Source organism: Notechis scutatus, chromosome 1 (genome assembly GCF_049901735.1).
Source record: "Notechis scutatus isolate UNSWTSFEM ecotype Mainland chromosome 1, rNotScu1.2, whole genome shotgun sequence".
Classification (NCBI taxonomy): Eukaryota; Metazoa; Chordata; class Lepidosauria; order Squamata; family Elapidae; genus Notechis; species Notechis scutatus.
In genome coordinates, this window is record NC_142009.1 from 162066340 (window position 1) to 162074538 (window position 8199).

At 39.2% G+C, this 8199-nt stretch overlaps 1 protein-coding gene across 9 annotated transcripts in view; it reads right to left on the reverse strand.

The window, feature by feature from the left end:
- Positions 1 to 2328, reverse strand: part of MLPH (melanophilin) — a 71654-nt gene extending 69326 nt beyond the window's left edge. For 5 of the 9 annotated variants that reach the window (XM_087949295.1, XM_087949293.1, XM_087949289.1 and 2 more), the window contains exon 1: positions 2032 to 2328. The gene's annotated coding sequence lies outside the window, so the exon portion shown is untranslated. The remainder of the gene's footprint in view (positions 1 to 2031) is intronic. The other 4 variants (XM_087949294.1, XM_087949292.1, XM_087949291.1 and 1 more) reach the window with 1 other exon arrangement.
- Positions 2329 to 8199: the final 5871 nt, after the last annotated feature.

Below are 8199 nucleotides of genomic sequence, written 5' to 3' on the forward strand. Positions count from 1 at the left end.
CGGACAGCTGTAAAGCGCTGTGTGTGGGTGCACAGCATTTGGAAAGCCTCTTTTTTCTTGCTTTTTTCAACCTCAGCTGTGCCGCGCAAAGCAGCTGAGGTTGAAAAGCAGGAAATAAAGGACAGGTAAGAGCCCGGGCGGGTAGGTGGGCCAAACAGCAGCAGACACAGAACTGGTTCGGTGTCTGCTGCTCTTCAGAGCTACCGGTTCTATAGAACCAGGCAGAACCGGTAGCATCCCACCCCTGCCCCAGCTCCACAAAAGCATAAAACATCGCAATACATCACCTGATGAAATTGAGTTTGATACCAGTGCTGTAGGGCCTTCTCATCACAGAACCTAAGAAATTAGTTAATAATGGATAAGAGAAGTTAGGTCATGGGTCCAAATCACACAAAATGTATTAAATATGATTTTTGTTTGTACATCTGTCATGCAGTATTCAGCATATTAAAATGTGGGTACTATACCATTCTTGTAATATAAACACATAGTATTCCCAAGAATGGCATTTAGAGCTTTAACAGATCATTTTATATCCAATAAAAACATTGTCATGACCATCAACTGACATTTTATCCATTCTTTTTAAGGAAAAGATCAATGCAAAGTTTATTTACACACCTAATTGGTTTTAGGATTAGCTTAGCTTTATATTCAACTTCAATGTCTATTTTCAATGGATCTCAATACAGAAAGATGGCTTAGATATCCATTTATAAATGGATGTAACAGAAGGAGATCAATGGTCGTCTCTGCTCAGGTGCATAATTCAATGCAATGAAACATGCAAACTGTCCCTTGCCAGGGATTGCCAAGTCATCCTATAACTACAGCAGAAAAGATGTAGTTATTCATTTCTATTTAGTCTAGTCAGTAGTGTAAGTGAAGTACATTTAACCACTTAACTTTCTTTTATTTGCAGTGAGCATCTCTTTTGTCCCAAGCTATATACAGAGGCAGTTTCTACACTCACATAAACCATGTTCGGGACAATGTTTGCAATGTTTAGTAAAGCAGGCACATATTGAGACTGTGCCAACTAGGCCGGAGTCTTAGAAACCCTTCATCTTAGTCGATTTCTCTGCTGGTCAAAAGCGAATAGAAGAAATGAGTTCATGCCACTGACACTTCAACCCAAAATGCTTAAGATTCCCTCTGCCCAGTTAGGTAGTAACACGTAGCCTGTTCCTGGTTGTTCTAGGATGGGAGACCAAGAGAAAATCTAGCAGTTCAGTCACGCAAGTCAAGTCAATGAAGAAAAACAAAATCCACAACACACAGGAAGGCAAAGGCAAACCATTTCCATCTTGTTGCCAAGAAAACTACTTGTATGTGTCTCTAGAGCCGAGTTCCACTTGCAGCACACAATCAAAACAAAATGTTATTGAATTCTAATAAAATTTACTTTTAATCAGTGTTATTATGATAGTAAAAAAGTACTGGATCTGCAGGCCATTTGCTCAGACTTATTGGATTTGGACAGATTTGCAAACACTTATTAGCTCTCAGTTTTCTGTTTGCCATTAAGTATTTCTGGCAGGCTAATGTATTTGCAAGACCAGTTTTCTTGTTTAATTCGTAAATAGGCATGGCCTTTCCAAGCACTCTGGCCAGTTTTCCAGACAAAGCACTTGAGAATGACTTGTTTTCATCCTTTGCATTGATTAATCAGGAGATATTAGAAATGGCTGATACAATTAACATTTAAAGTAATAGTTAATTTATATATATTTTTTTATTTCTGGAAAAGAAAAAGAGCAGAAAGACTTAGTGCTCTTTCACTTGCCACTTTTCATTTCCTGGATATCCTTTGTAATTCCCCCCCCCCCCTTTAGTTGAAATCGACTATGCAAAAAGGGGGTAATCCTTTTTTCTTTGATCCTAAAATGCTAGTTGCCAAATTGCAATTGGTGCGAGGATTTCACAGTTAGCCTCGGTTCCCGAGGAAAAAAGACCCGAAAGGTGCAGGCAGGGCCTCTACTACAAAGGTTCCTTGCCTGTCACCTATTTTCAGTCACAGAGCCTTACCTTCGTTCGATCCCCCGCGTCTAGGTTCTTGCCCGCTCGACGGTCAGTTCTGCTGGGCAAACGTCTTTAATAAACAGCATCTGAACTTCACATGGCCTTTTTTTTGTCTGGTGATAGTTCTGTTGGCTGGGTATTGCCCAGACCTCTGTCTCTTTCCTGCTGCAAAGCCTGTTAAAACACACACGCACACAAAAAGTCTCTGTCACATGCTTTCCACACTAGATTTCTCCGACGTTCTCTTCTAGCCTGGAGCTCCCCAGAACTAACCTCTAATCGGGCACAGCGATCACATGGTCCGATTAGCACTTGACTCCGGGCGAACTTCCTGCAGAGCTGCCTCTTTCTTGCAGAGACGGCGGCAGGAGGGCCCAGCTCTGCGGTTAATCAGCTGCCCGATATTGTACGTTTCTCCCCACCCCCCGAAATGCCGGTGGGCATAGCTAGGTGGCAAGTCGTTTTGCACAAAACGATTGTGAACGTTGCAGAGGTTGTATGTCTGATCCAAATGGGACTTTTAATTAGTGCCTTGCAAAAGAAACAAGGAGCATTTTCTTGTTTTACAACTCGAAAAAGCAATACGGTTGAGCCTGCCAAAGGCCATGGGTCATGATGGTTACTAAAACCTTGTATTCAGAGACGTTGCAGTTCTGAATATAAATTGGTGGAACAAAGCAACAGAGGAGACCAGTCCTTCATGCCTTGCTTCAGTTTTTGGAAGTATCCAGTTGCCCCACATTGGAAACAGGATGCTAGGTGAGATGAATCTTGGACTTTTCTTTGCACCAACTTATGTCCTTAAAATATACATACAGCAAGGCAACTAAAGCCAGTTGCCAGATTGTTCCCATACAAGTGACACACTGCTCAGGTTTCTTTGGATGTAAAGGTATGGGAAATTACCTTCCCCAATACTATTCTGCAACTTTCTTTTGAATAAGTAATCAGGATCATTAACACAGACATTGCATTGATTTATCTTTAGAATGAAATCAAACCTGCACTTCAAATATGTCTGATTTGAAGCGCAGGATCTGATTTCATTCTAAGGAGGGAGGGAGGAACAGGAATTTCACAATACTTTGAACTGGCTATTCCAGAGGACCTTTAAATTAGTTTTTTTTTTCCTTTAAAAATGTGCTTGGGGCTGGGCAACAGAAGAACTAACTTTTGTTATAGTAAGCAAAAGAATGTGGAATTCCTAGTCTGTATGCTCTGGGCTTCCTTGACAATAGCATTTCTTCTTTATTCATCAAACTATTTCCGTCCTTGAACAAATAAATAATATACAAAGTGATTTCATTGTTGGAATGCCTTCGTGCTAGTAGCACTTGGCTTCAGAAGAGGAAGTTCTGTGTAGGTAGTACACTGAATTTCTTTGGTGTCACTCTCATATTCATTGTTGTGCAAAGCTTGTTTGGAACATATTAATCCAGATATATGCAACATATGGAGTGTTGTAACACAGTTGGGTTTTAGTTAATTTTTCAGTCCCAAACAATAACATCTAACCAGCCTACATAAATATATCATGGAGGAGGCCCCTTAGGGCAACTGACTTAATCCCCTGCCCAGTACAGAAATCTAAGAGATGAGCACCTATGGAGACCAGTTTTGGCTGGAAATTCTCCATTGAAAGAGCTTAGCAGTTCATCATTTGTTTGGCCAAATGACTCAGTATCAAGAGGTTTTCTGTAATATTCAGCAAAATTAAACTTCCTATAACCTGAGCCTGTAAGCCTTGTTTTTTGCCTTCTAGGTACAGAAGGCAAATAGGAATACATCCCTGTAGTACTTCTTCAGATAATATAAAGAGTGCTGGAATTTTAATCTTTCCTCCCCCACGCTAAACTTACTCTGTACCTTCACCCTTTCCTCTTAACAGTGTTTTATATAATATAGTAGTAGAATATTTTCATTTACTTATTTTTAAATTAAGCCTTTATTTTCACCTAAGAGAGATGATAGCAAGGTACTAGGTGAGCAGCCCTGAGGACTCCCTCCATTCAGCAGAGGTTAGGTACATTACGATCAGCCACTCCTATTGAATGCCCACTAAACAGTCACTCGTTTCCCTTCTCACATCATTCCATACAAGGAACTTTCTTTCTTCCTTGCCAGGGCCTCTAAATCTTATCTAAGGAAGAACTGTCCTTAGAATCTACACCTCATCTCAATTTTTTGGGTAAACTATTTTAACTATCTTTGAACAATGAAGCATGAGAAGGTTCACAAAGAAGAGGGGGACAACTTATTCTCCAAAGCACCAGAGGGGCAGGACAAGAAACAATGGATGGAAACTAATCGAGAAGAGAAGCAACCGAGAACTGAGGAAAAACTTCCTAACAGTGAGAATGGCTTGTCTTCAGAATTTGTGAATGCTTCACCACTGGAGGTTTTTAAGGAAAGACTGGACAGCCACTTGTCTCAAATAGTATAGGGCCATGATGGCAAACCTGTGGCACGTGTGCCACAGGTGGCACAGAGAGCCATTTGTGCCGGCACGCGAGCTGCAGGCAAACTTACCTCACTGGGCATGCGCGTGCCTCACAGCTGATTTTTGGCAGGTTTGAGGCCTTTTTCGGCCTCCCAAAGGCTTGAGGAGGGCTTCTGCAGGCTTTGCAGGCCGAAAACTAGTCCCGTTTCATCACTTCCTGTTTTTCCAAAAATATCGGAAATGATGAAACAGGGCTAGTTTTCAGCCTGCAGAAGCCTTCCTCAAGCCTTTGGGAGGCCGAAAAAGGCCTCAAACCCACTGAAAATCAGCTGTGAGGTGTAGTGCAGGTAAGGGGCGGGCGGGGGTGGGGATTACGCACGCATGCGTAGGAGGCGTGGGGGGCATGCACTGCCTTCTGGGTGCTGGCATGCGAGTGCAAGCGTGCAAGCGCACGCACAAGTTTTGGCACAGGAGCCCGAAAAGGTTAGCCACCACTGGTATAGGGTCTCCTGCTTGAGCAGGGGTTGGACTAGAAGGCTTTCAAGGTCCCTTGCAGCTCTATTCTGGTTGATTGAAATCCCAAAGAAAACAAAATGAGACATGGTATCCGAGTCTTTATAAAACTGCTGAAATAAAATATTCTAATACTATATTATATAAAATACTCTTATATCTCCTTGTAGCCTTTCTTTTCCATATTCCTATTCGTTGCCTTCTTCTGAAACTGTCCAGTTTAACTCCCCACTTCTGAAAATGCAGTGCCTAGAACTGAACATAGATCTCTACGAGGTAGTGTAGAGTAATGTGGTTGTAGCCTTATTCATATGATCAAAAAGGGGAGTTTCTGCGTATAGAAATCAGAATGGGCCTATGCCTTCTGATACTTTGTGCTTGTGTAATCCTACCCAAGTACCAACCATAGCAGCAGATACGTTGATAAAGACTTGGTAAAGTAATGGCATACAGTTCGACATATGGAGGCTCTCTGTCTGGTCCCTTAAAGGGCAATATCTAGTATCAAAGGCAGGGCTTGTACACAAGGCATGCGGGAAAGTAGGTTTCTTAACAAAAATGAAAAAGAAGCTTGTTACTTTGTAGGTGTGGAAAGATATTGGCTTGTTGATTCAGATTACAGTTAGATTGGTGATGCACAGATTTTCAATCTCAATCCTCTCCATATTTAGTGCTGGCTGCTGCTTGTTCCTGTGTTTTATATTGTGTGAAGATGAAGTGGGATGGAATCTTTAAATCCAGGCTCCTGCATTTAGTTGTGTGGAATTCCATTTGGCTAGTTTCATTACTATTCAATTATATTCCAATAATTTGAGATTTACGCTATAACTTTCTTTTTTAATCATTTGCAGATTTGACTTCTATTCCATTTTTTCACTCTTAGGAAACAGAAATCACTCAGTATCCATCAGACCTAAATTTTACTACTTTACAAACTTATAAAATGCTTTCCTGAAATCACATAATATTTCACTGAGATAGGAAAGAAGTATTCAGATTACTTTAATTTAGGATTTATTATCACTACTTGAATATGTATTTTGAAAATAATAATAATAATAATAATAATAATAATAATAATAATAATAATAATAATAATAATAATAATAATAATAATAATTGTTATTGGTGCCACAGTGATTAGAATATAGTATTGCAGGCAAACAGCTGTTCACAGTCTGAAGTTCAAACCTGACAGGGCTCAAGGTTGACTCAGACTTCCATCCCTCCAAGGTCAGTAAAATGAGGAGCCAGAATGTTGGGGGAAATGTGGTGACATTATAAACTGCCCAGAGAGTGGTATAAAGCACTATGGAGCAGTGTATAAGTTTAAGTGCTATTTCTATTTCTATTGTTATGGTCAGTTGCACAGTCAGTCAGATGTTTGGACTGCATTTGGCATTTTTATCAATGTATCAATTTTATCAACAATTATTATGTCTGGGGTTTATGTGGCAAGTGCCTGTCTGTTTGAATTTTAAAGTTCCACAGCACTTTAGCTTTTTCATTTGCTATGACTTTCTATTTTATGGTCGCACAATTTTTGCTTGTAGGAAAATGGTATTTGTTGCATATTTTCCAATGCGCTACTCTTGCTACTTCCTCACCCCATTGTTTGTAGTCAGTCTGTGTGATCTTGCAGCAGCTAACCAAGTGATCCACTGTTTCTTCAGCTTCTTTGCAGAGATAGTACTTGCTGTTTGTTGCTGCCTTCTCAGTTCTGGCGTTGTATTCATTTATTCTTAAGATTTGGCCTTGTACACCCAGTATTAGCCCCTTTGCCTCTTTCTTCAATTTTCTTGCTCTTAGCCATTGCAAAATCTTGTTGTTATTTGCTTTGCCTGCTATTTTTTTTTTTAATGTACTGGCCATGTAATAATACTTTGTCTTCCCACATCTCTTTTCTGTTCTTTATTTGGTCTTTTCTGTAGGCAGTTTGGTCTCTCCAACATTGAGTAGGCGCCTTCCTGATACATTGGTTTCAATGCATCTTCTTCACTATCACTATCACAACTTATTAATTTGTTGTTCTACTTTGTGTTTATGTGGGGAGGATGTCAAGAGGGCAATCAGAGAGAAGCTCTTTAATGTACAAATAAAAATGGTGTGGCTTCAATAATGCTTAACTTTTTGACTGTTCCCACAAGGACACTGGTATTTCTACATTTGTTCTGACACACTGTTTTCAGATTCACATCTTCTCTGTGGATAAGAATCTTTTTTGATGATAATGGGATGGCACAGATTTACTATTTTAATGGCGTATTATATGTGTTCTTTTCTTAGCTTGCTTCAGTTTGCATTCGTTTGGGTTTTTTTTCTCAGTATAGAACATTGACATGTTTACCATTGACAGAGACAAAAAATTGCATTATGTATTGTATGATTATGAAAGTATTCTGTTTTTCTATGTTCTTATTGCAGAAAGTAAGTTAAGTAAGTAAGTGAGCCATTTTAAGTTCTAAAATATCCACAATGTGTGTATTAGTTGAGTTGTAGTCTAATTGATATATCTGATAGGTTTTACACATCTGGAGAAGATTATAGGATCTAAGCAACCTATAAAATATAGTACACACCCACCAGAATTTAATGTTTAATGTAATGAAGGGAGTTTCCTGTTTGTGTTTTAAATAACTGTTGCAGAACATTTTGGGAGAATGAAAAGTAACTGCAAAAAAGATAACCAAAATTCTTTTTGGCTCTTACAATCTGGCATTTCTTGTTTTTGCCAGCTCACAAATACATGTAACTTAGAAAATAAATATGTACTCTTCAGTTAATAGAATAGGAAGCATTTAGATGTTCATGTGATTTGAACAAGATCCTCTTTGTATTTAATAATTTATCATTAGTCATAAACTGAATCAAATCCGTTATGATGTGAGTTAGCAAAGAGTCCCATGATCTAAAACCAAATTAGACAAGACATGAGAGATCTATTATCTGAATGCCAAACATTCCTGGCTTTCTTTTCTTTTCTCCCCAGCTTTAGAGCATTTTCACAATAGGGATTCTACTGTGGCAAACTTTGGGAAATGCTAAGTATGGTATACGTATATATACATATACATATACATATACATATACCGTCCTAGACAATGATAGTTGTTTAGGCATAAATATCTGTGAGGTATTCAGTTACTAGCTGACGAGGGCATTCTGATAACTGACTATCTGCTTTTTAACCAGAAAAATCAGGTGCCAACTAATTGATGGTT